An 8,714-nucleotide genomic window follows, 5' to 3' on the forward strand; every position below is an offset into this window, starting at 1 on the left:
CATTTCGCGTTCTTTCCCCTAAGTGCAGTCCATTTTGTGCGGTAAAAGTTGAAAATCTACTATGCAAATATTCGATCTCTCGTAGCTAATCGACCGCTTTTTGATCTTTCCTTATCCCAATATGCCCCGAACGTCTTCGTTCTAAATGAAACTTTTCTGACGCTCTTCCTCCATCCACATTTTCCACTTCATACTATCTTTCGCGGTGACCGTTTAAATGAGGAGGAGGGGTCGCCATTGGCGTCCAAAAAGATCTCACCGTCAAAGAACACTATTTTCCATTCCCTAAATTTACTGAATATTTAATCCTCAAACTATTCACTCCAACATGTAACTTTGTAATTGCTACTCTCTATTTACCTTCTCGATATCCTATCCCCTCCGACTTTCTTCAAATATTGACAACCATTTTCAACACTACATTTTTCTAGCAGATATTAACATCAACTCCTATACTCCTGCACAGTTTGCAAGCTTTCAAGATCTATGTGATAACCTCCGGAGCATAATCATCCCTTTCCCCACTTTACCTCTCAATAATTCTACTCCTGATATATTCATTGCTTCTCCTACCTTCGTCAACGCCCATATCATACAACCTATGATGCACATCGGCAGTGACCAGGCTCCTGCTTTGATCACCCTTCCTGGTATTTCTTTGTATCGTTCCTCATCTCGTCCCCGTCCACCCCCAACCCGTCGTTTTTCTCATACCAACTGGGATCACTATCGTACTACCATTACCGAGCAACTTCACGATTCCCGTCCTCCTCTTTCTATCCCCACTCTCCATAGCCTCATCACTAAAGTTGAAAAAGCTCTTATCACAGCCGATCACCTTATTGTACCCCGTCTTCCTTTCATCCATCCAAACCTCCTATTCCACCTAAAGCCCTTCGTCTTCTCCACCTTGCGCATGACTTATATCGCGCCTATATTCGTACTCAAGATCCGACGACTTTACGACAACACCGTCGTACGCCATGCGCGTTCCTATATAAAGGCTATCAAACGCAAACTCTGGATTGACAAATGCAACGAACTTTCTGACGTACAGGACCCTCGACATTTTGGACTGTTTTCCGCCGTCTTACTAAAACCAACAAACCTCTTCCTCAGTACCCCATTACCGAGCTCGATAGCTGCAGTCGCTTAAGTGCGGCCAGTATCCAGTATTCGGGAGTTAGTAGGTTCGAATCCCACTGTCGGCAGCCCTGAAGATGGTTTTCGGTGGTTTCCCATTTTCACACCAGGCAAATGCTGGGGCTGTACCTTAATTAAGGCCACGGCCGCTTCCTTCCCACTCCTAGCCCTTTCCTGTCCCATTGTCGCCATAAGACATATCTGTGTCGGTGCGACGTAAAGCCAATAGCAAAAAAAAAATAGCAGTACCCCATTCTCCATCCTCATCACCATCCCACGACAGACAAAGACAAGGCCTACCTCTTTGCCTTTCACTATACTAAAGTCTTCTCTCCCTCCACTGCCCCTCATCTTCTTCATCCTGATGAGTCCACTATCACACAGCTTACCCATTCTGATCTTCCAGAACTCCAACGTTTTATCATTTCAGTAATGTAGATCACTCTCATCCCTTAAATGCCCCAATTATTCCTCAGGAAATCCATACTTTTCTGAAGAATCGGAAAAATACCTCTCCTGGAGCCGACCACATTACCTATCGCCACATCAAATAAGCCCCTCACCTCCTTTTTGAATTATTAAGCAATATCTATACCTTCATTCTCTACACTGGTGCCTTCCCCGCTCGTTGGAGCAAGGCCAATGTCCTACTCTTTCTTAAACCAAATAAACCCCCCTCCGATCTTAGATCCTATCGCCCTATATCTTTTCTCCCCGTTTTGTCCAAAATTCTCGAAGGTATCTTGAGTAAGAGACTGTCCTCCTATTTACACTGTCTCGGTCATCTTCCTCAATCTCAAATCGGCTTCCGAACCCGTCATACTACTCAGGATCACAATTTGCACATCTCTCCGTCCTTTACTGCCTTTCTCCGTCCACGCAAAATCACTGCCTTCGTATGTCTGAATGTGGACAAAGCATTCGATTCTGTCTGGCATCCCGGCCTAATATATAAGCGTCGCCGTATCCCTATTCCCCTCACGATCGTTCGCTTAATTAGTAATTTCCTGCACCAACGTTCTGCACAGATCATCATTCATGGTACTCCCTCCTACACTTTCCGGATGACTGCTGGTCTTCCACAAAGATCACCACTCTCTCCTTTCCTATACCTTCTCTTCACCTATGACATCCCTCATCCCGCTCCACCATTACTACTTTACCAATACGCCGACGACTTAGCTATCCTTGGCCTCACTTCTTACACCCCCTCCCTTACCCGACTTCTTCAAACCTATTTGACCACTCTTGAATCATGGCTCAACTCTTGGCATATCACCGTCAATCCTGCCAAAACTCAGTTTATAGTCTTCCGTAAGAAATCCCGCTTCTGTCGCCCACGTCACCGCATCCTCTTAACCATGTATCACACCCGTCTAACAGAAAGCAATCTTCTTAAATATCTCGGTATTAAATTCCAAAACAATCTTCAATGGAATCATCACCTCACTGATACATACAAACGAGCCCTTCAACTCTTTCGGACCCTCCGTTTACTTACGGGTAAAACGTGGGGACTCAAACCTACCCAAATTCTCAATGTCTACAAATCCTTCATCCGTCCCGTTGTCACCTATTCCTCCTTGACGTGGCTGACTGCGACACGGACCCAACACCTAAAACTTCTTAAACTCGATCGACACGCTATGCGCATTGCCTACTACCTCCCTCTTGATCCCCCGTCTGCCAACTTTCGTCCTCTTTATACCTACCCCGACATCCTGACCATCTCCATGACCTCCGCGTTCAATACCTCCCTAACGGTCTTCAGAATAATAATCCTATTATCTCTGAATCCGCCTCAATCTTTGTCCCCTTTCTACCGCCGTTCTTCACTATACTCGCACTCCGGTTACTTCTCATCTCTTTCTTCATCAGTTCTCGAAGCTTCTATCCTTTCTCACCACTGTTCCTTTCATCGTTTTATTCTTTCATTTTCACTGCTATTTTCATTCCCTGTGGAATGCTCCTCGCAGAAGTGGTGCCCCCCCTCGGTGCTTTATTCTCTACGGCACCACAAGTGCCATCGCTAGTTTTTACCTTTGCTTTTGATTTTTCAGGGTTTCTCTCTGTTGTAGTGTGCCTATTGATTTCTTACGTGTTAGTAGTTTCCTCACAACTACAACATACTACTGTTTATTGTTATATTACTTGTACATATTTCTTTATTTTTCTGTTCTCATTGTCATGCTTATTAACTCACCAGTGACAATCAGTGTGTTTGTTTTCCAGTGCAGTGCAAGTGTAAAACAGAGGACATACTACAGACTGATCTCATCAAGATTTTCTTTTGATTGTATATTTATATCAATTCTGTATTCTTGCACTTATGTACCTTCTTGATTTTATCAATAACGGGGAATAACAGGGGTTCGACTATGGCGGGTGTCGTGCGGACCTCTCCTGGGTGTCTGCCTTGTGCGGTTTCGGTGACATCTGCGCCACACACCTCCTTCTCTTTCTCACTATGTGTGTATAGTACATACTTGTCTCGCTTCTGTTACTCTACGATATATATTTCCTTATCTCTGGCCCAAGAGCTACTTGTCTAAATGTCTAGCTGTTGGACCCGCCCATCCCCTTTTAAGCTGTGGGAGTGAAATGACCTCTTGATGATGATGATGGGGTACCCCACTTCTACCGTCTCAAGGGCGGGTGTCATAGAACGTGAGACATATCGTTGGGGACTCAACTGCGGAGGAGGACCCGTACCTCTACCAAGCGGCCTCACCTGCTATGCCGAACAAGGGCCTTCTGGGGAATGGGAAGATTGGAAGGGGTAGCCAAGGAAGAGAGGAAGAAGCGGCCGTGGCATTTGCCTGGAGGAGAAGTGGGAAACTACGGAAAACCACTTCGAGGATGGCTGCGGTGGGAATCGAAACCCTTTCGTTCAGTTGACTTCCTGAGACTGAATGGACTCCGTTCCAGTCTTTGTACCACTTTACAAATTTGGTGGTAGACCCAGAAATCGAACCGGGGCTTCCACGGGTGGCAGCTGATACACTAACCACTACACCACAGAGAAGGACAAATATAATTAGTTAAGTTATATTGACAAACGTGGCTGCAGCAATATTACACTACAAAACTGTAAAACAAGCAGCTAGCAGCTGACGAACAAAATTTCACAGCCAACTGGGTTTCCTAAAGCGCAAGATTTTGCTACAAGGTGCTGATTTGGCAATTCTGTGAGCAATAGCACTTTTTGGCACTTATGAGGCTTGTGATCGTGCAACCATCTCTGTGGGGAGGGAGGGATAGTATATAAGCTGAACGTCACCGATAGAAGCTACTTGGCAACACAGTGTGTGTACAAAATATATAAGAGTATGGTTGGTGCGTAACACACACGACAGCATATTGCTATTTATTATCGCCTCAAGATGTTATCTTCAGAACTGGGAGATAAGATATCGACAGACAGATGGTTTACTTGCGTAAGAACAAGTTTTCATATTAATTCAAAAATATACGTATTCTAATAAAACTGTACTGCGGAATAGGGAACTACAGAGTACCTGAGAGACGTACACATAACCATAAGCTCACAGGACAAAACATTAGTTACCCTAGTGAGCACGCACAGATGGATCGTTAGCCTGTGCAGATGGCGCAGCGAACGAGTCCCGTGCTCGAGCGCACGCGCACTGCCTCTACGTGAGCCTGCTTTACATTTACGAGTAACTCGTATACGAGCGCTCGTATACGAGTAGGAAACGCGTTTACATTTATGGTGCTTACTCGTATAAGAGTACAGTTTCCAATATGGCTCCAATCAGACGAAAACGTCTTGCTATGGCTGGTATATTGCTGTTGTGTTTTAAAACAAGACAACAAAATGAAGCGAAAGAAGTCAGGAGCTTTTGGGTTAAAGAAAAGACCCGTTTTTGGAATACAGGAACATTTACTAGTTGATTTATTAAACGAGGGAGGAGATGGTTATAGAGACTTCTTAAGGATGGATTTTAGTACATTTGAAATGTTGCACCTTTTGGTAAGTGGACGAAATGACTTTTATAATACCGGTACCGATATGCTAAATACTGGCATATTATTAGTAATTATTTTTTTCCAGGTTGCCCCACATATCCCCAAAGAAAACACTCAGATGAGAAGTTGTATCAATTCTCAGCTGCAACTGGCAGTGACTCAGATTTTTAGCTACTGGAGATAGCTTCAAATCATTAGAATTCTTGACGCGTATATCAGCCTCAACTATTTCCTTGTTCATTCCAAAAGTTGTTGTTTTTCTTTTTAACTAGATCCGTAGTTATGTTTAACTTCATAGGCCTTATTTCTCGCATTGATGTCCCGATATTGAGAACACTTAACATTCCACAGGCACTCCGTTCTGTAGTATAAATTAATGAACTCCTCCAGATTTTCACGAGACATCCTGCAGTATTTAGTCTCCGCCATTTTTAAAACAGTCTAACTCGGATGCAAGTCGGAAGCCTCTCTACTTTGATTGCTATTCGTATACGAGCTACGAGTACGTACGAGTCATCGTTTACATTTACGATTTCTTATCCGAGTCAGTCCGAGTAGCCTACTCGTATAAGAGTTACTCGTAAATGTAAAGCCGGCTTAAGGCAATAGCGATCAGTGAGACATTGATGTTTCAAGCGGACAGTGTAAGTGAACATGGATAGAAGTACAGATGTGACAGTGTGGCAAAAAGCGGCAATCGTGCTTGGGCGTGCCCATGGCTAAACGGTGTGTGAAGTTGCTGGATTTGTTGGTCTCCCTTCACATCGCATAATTTTTCGCCTTTTACTAAAGATTTCCGTGGAGGAGGGCATTTGACGAGTTTATAACCACCGTAAAAAACGTGGCCACGAAACACGACGTCAGAATTGTGGTCGGATAAATATCGAAAGAGGGACCGGAGACGCGTTTCACGGCTTATGAATCAAAATCGCTTCCAAACCCGATAGGAATTGCTGCAGTCAGTGAATGAAGGCAGCGGCGGCTGGAGGTTTAAAAGTTCAGTGGTGCACAATTTTTACCATTGATATAATATGATTACAGGCTAATTTTCAAATCCAGATATATTAACAATACTTTTTATTATTAAAAAGAAAACAAACATTTTACATTTCTATTTTCAGGAATATTACTACAGCCCAGTAATTTTTTCATTTAAAAACTCTTTTACCATATTGAAATGAAACACTTTGAGGTAGCCTAATTCTAGTTTGCATCTGGTTTCAAAATTAAACGTCGCATGGGCCTACCCATTCGTTTCACCTCGGATTTTTCTTCGGCAGTCCGTTGCGGAAACAGCCCAGACATTAAAGACTGCACCGAATTCGTCATTTGGCAAAATGCCACTAACTGATTTTAAAAAAAGCACAATAATAAAAACACACACGCTGACACGAATGTTTACACAGTGAAATCAATGAGCTACTTAGCTTGTACACACATAACAAAGCTCACAACTATACTGAAAGAAATGGCAGTTTTTATTTTCAAATTTAAAGCCATTAGTTATATATCCAACAGATGAACTTCTATCCAATGTTGCTAGGTGACATCCCTGTTCTATAACACTCTCACATTGAGTGCCAACAGTCTCTTAGCAATTTTGCTAGTAGTTGATTTCGTAGGAGCACGGCCGACTAGATCCCTCGCTGCACTGCAAGGAGCTAGCTGGAGCGACGCATCAAGTCGGCCGTGGTAGGAGGAGCCAGGTTGATAAACCTCCATTTAAGCAATGTATAAGAAGTCACGCCTATCTTTTCCTCTCCCCGCGCACCCCTCTGGCAGCCTAGGTTTCATCCTACCTCAGGTTGACTCTCTGCTGCAAACTTTCCGGCTCCTGCAGTGAACATCTAAGTGTACCGGCTTGTAGTCTTCTGTAGTCAATATTTGCTCTTTCGAGCACTTGAAAGTTTTGTCTTGTTGAATGAAAATATCGTTGTTGAGTAGTCCAAATTATAAAACCTTACCTACAATAAGCATAAAAAATTAATGGGGGTAGCGCAAACCTGCAACCTTATGGACAAACCGCCCCTGAATGAAGGTCCATCCCAACCTGTTAGCGAGAGAACATTGCGACGGGAACTGCATGCAATGAACATTTGGAGTCGGTCAGCTCGCAAGAGGCACATAAAGCTGTGGGTCTTCCACGGGATAGAATGTAATGTTGTCTGCGGTCTGACGAATCACGTGTTTGCCTCTATTCCAATGACGCACGTCGTCGAATGCACCGAAGGCCAAATGATCATTTCGTCCTGGATGTGCGTAAGGTCAAGTTCAAGCCGGAGGTGGGTCTATGTTGTTTATCGTATCATGAATTGAGCCCGCGCACTGAGGTGACCACTAACGTGAACCAGCATGTTGATTTAGGCCTAAATATTCTGGATGATCAGGTGTTGCCTTTCAGTCACCATCTGCATGGTGAGTATGCTATTGTTACCCCGCATATGTGACTGGTTTTATGAACTCTTCCACCCTATTACATCTCAATTGGCCTGCAAAATCACCTGACTTGAACCCCGTTGAAAATCTGTAGGACATGTTGGATTAGAGGGTAAAACGCCGACATCAGCATCGCCACAATTTGGTGTAATTGCGCGATCAAATCCTCAGCGAGTGGCTTAACCTGGATGCGACGCACCTGCACAACCTTGTCGACTCACTTCCTAACCGAATCCAGGCGGTTATCAAATCCAGAGGCGCAGTCACACGGTATTAAATTATGCTTGTAATGTTTACTCTAGGGGTTACTCATTTTTTGTCCGGTGAGCTTATTTTCAACATGTAGGCGTTACGGAACTTGCACACGCTTTATTGAAGAGTACAATTCCCGATATCCGAGATGTTAGTCTCGATATGCTCTTTAATTGCTGCCCTTACACTAGAGGGAAAAGGTATGGATGGTACACTAAATCGAATCGTATTATGATGTTGCATTTGATGCTAGTCAGGAGTTGTGGTAGCAAGTGACTCCATCGCTGACATCTCGCCAAAGCGACTATGATTCGATTGTGGGCAATATAAACGGGATTTTTAAAATGAAAAGTCACGTCCCTGAGGTTCTAATTCCACGTAAAGCTCTAAGTCGCTTAAAAAATCGGAGTAACAATAGAATACTCATCATGCAGATGGTGATGAAAGGCAACATCTGATCATCCAGAATGTTGAAATAAACATGCTGGTTCATGTTAGTGGTCACCTCAGTTTGCGGGCCCAATCCATGATCACGATGACTGCAGTCGCGTGAAACTTGCCTACATTTGATGCTGATACGATGTCCTCAGAATTTCACTTCCTGTCCCATTCCTAATCCCAGTCATTGTAGTACGTATATCCGCATGCTCATCTCTGCAATCAACATTCCCACTCCATCATTTGCAGTACAACTTTAAGCAGTCAGAATGTATTTAGGATGGATAGTTAGAAAATTAGAATGACTGCAGAATCACTATTATGTACACTTACGGCGAGGCACTTGGATACGAACCCACTAGCCGCGATGATGACCGGTTTGTGATCTTAATTTATTTGTGTGTTAGTTACTCCTCTCAGTGGAGATAAATGCACGTTTCTGCTTCCAATATGAT

General features: G+C 43.6%; 1 pseudogene; it reads left to right on the top strand.

The window, feature by feature from the left end:
* The first annotated feature begins 5,876 nt into the window (after nucleotides 1–5,876).
* LOC136859293 (U5 spliceosomal RNA) lies at nucleotides 5,877–5,964 on the top strand (annotated as a pseudogene).
* The last annotated feature ends 2,750 nt before the right edge of the window (nucleotides 5,965–8,714 follow it).

This window comes from Anabrus simplex, chromosome 1, assembly GCF_040414725.1.
Source record: "Anabrus simplex isolate iqAnaSimp1 chromosome 1, ASM4041472v1, whole genome shotgun sequence".
NCBI classification, from domain to species: domain Eukaryota; kingdom Metazoa; phylum Arthropoda; class Insecta; order Orthoptera; family Tettigoniidae; genus Anabrus; species Anabrus simplex.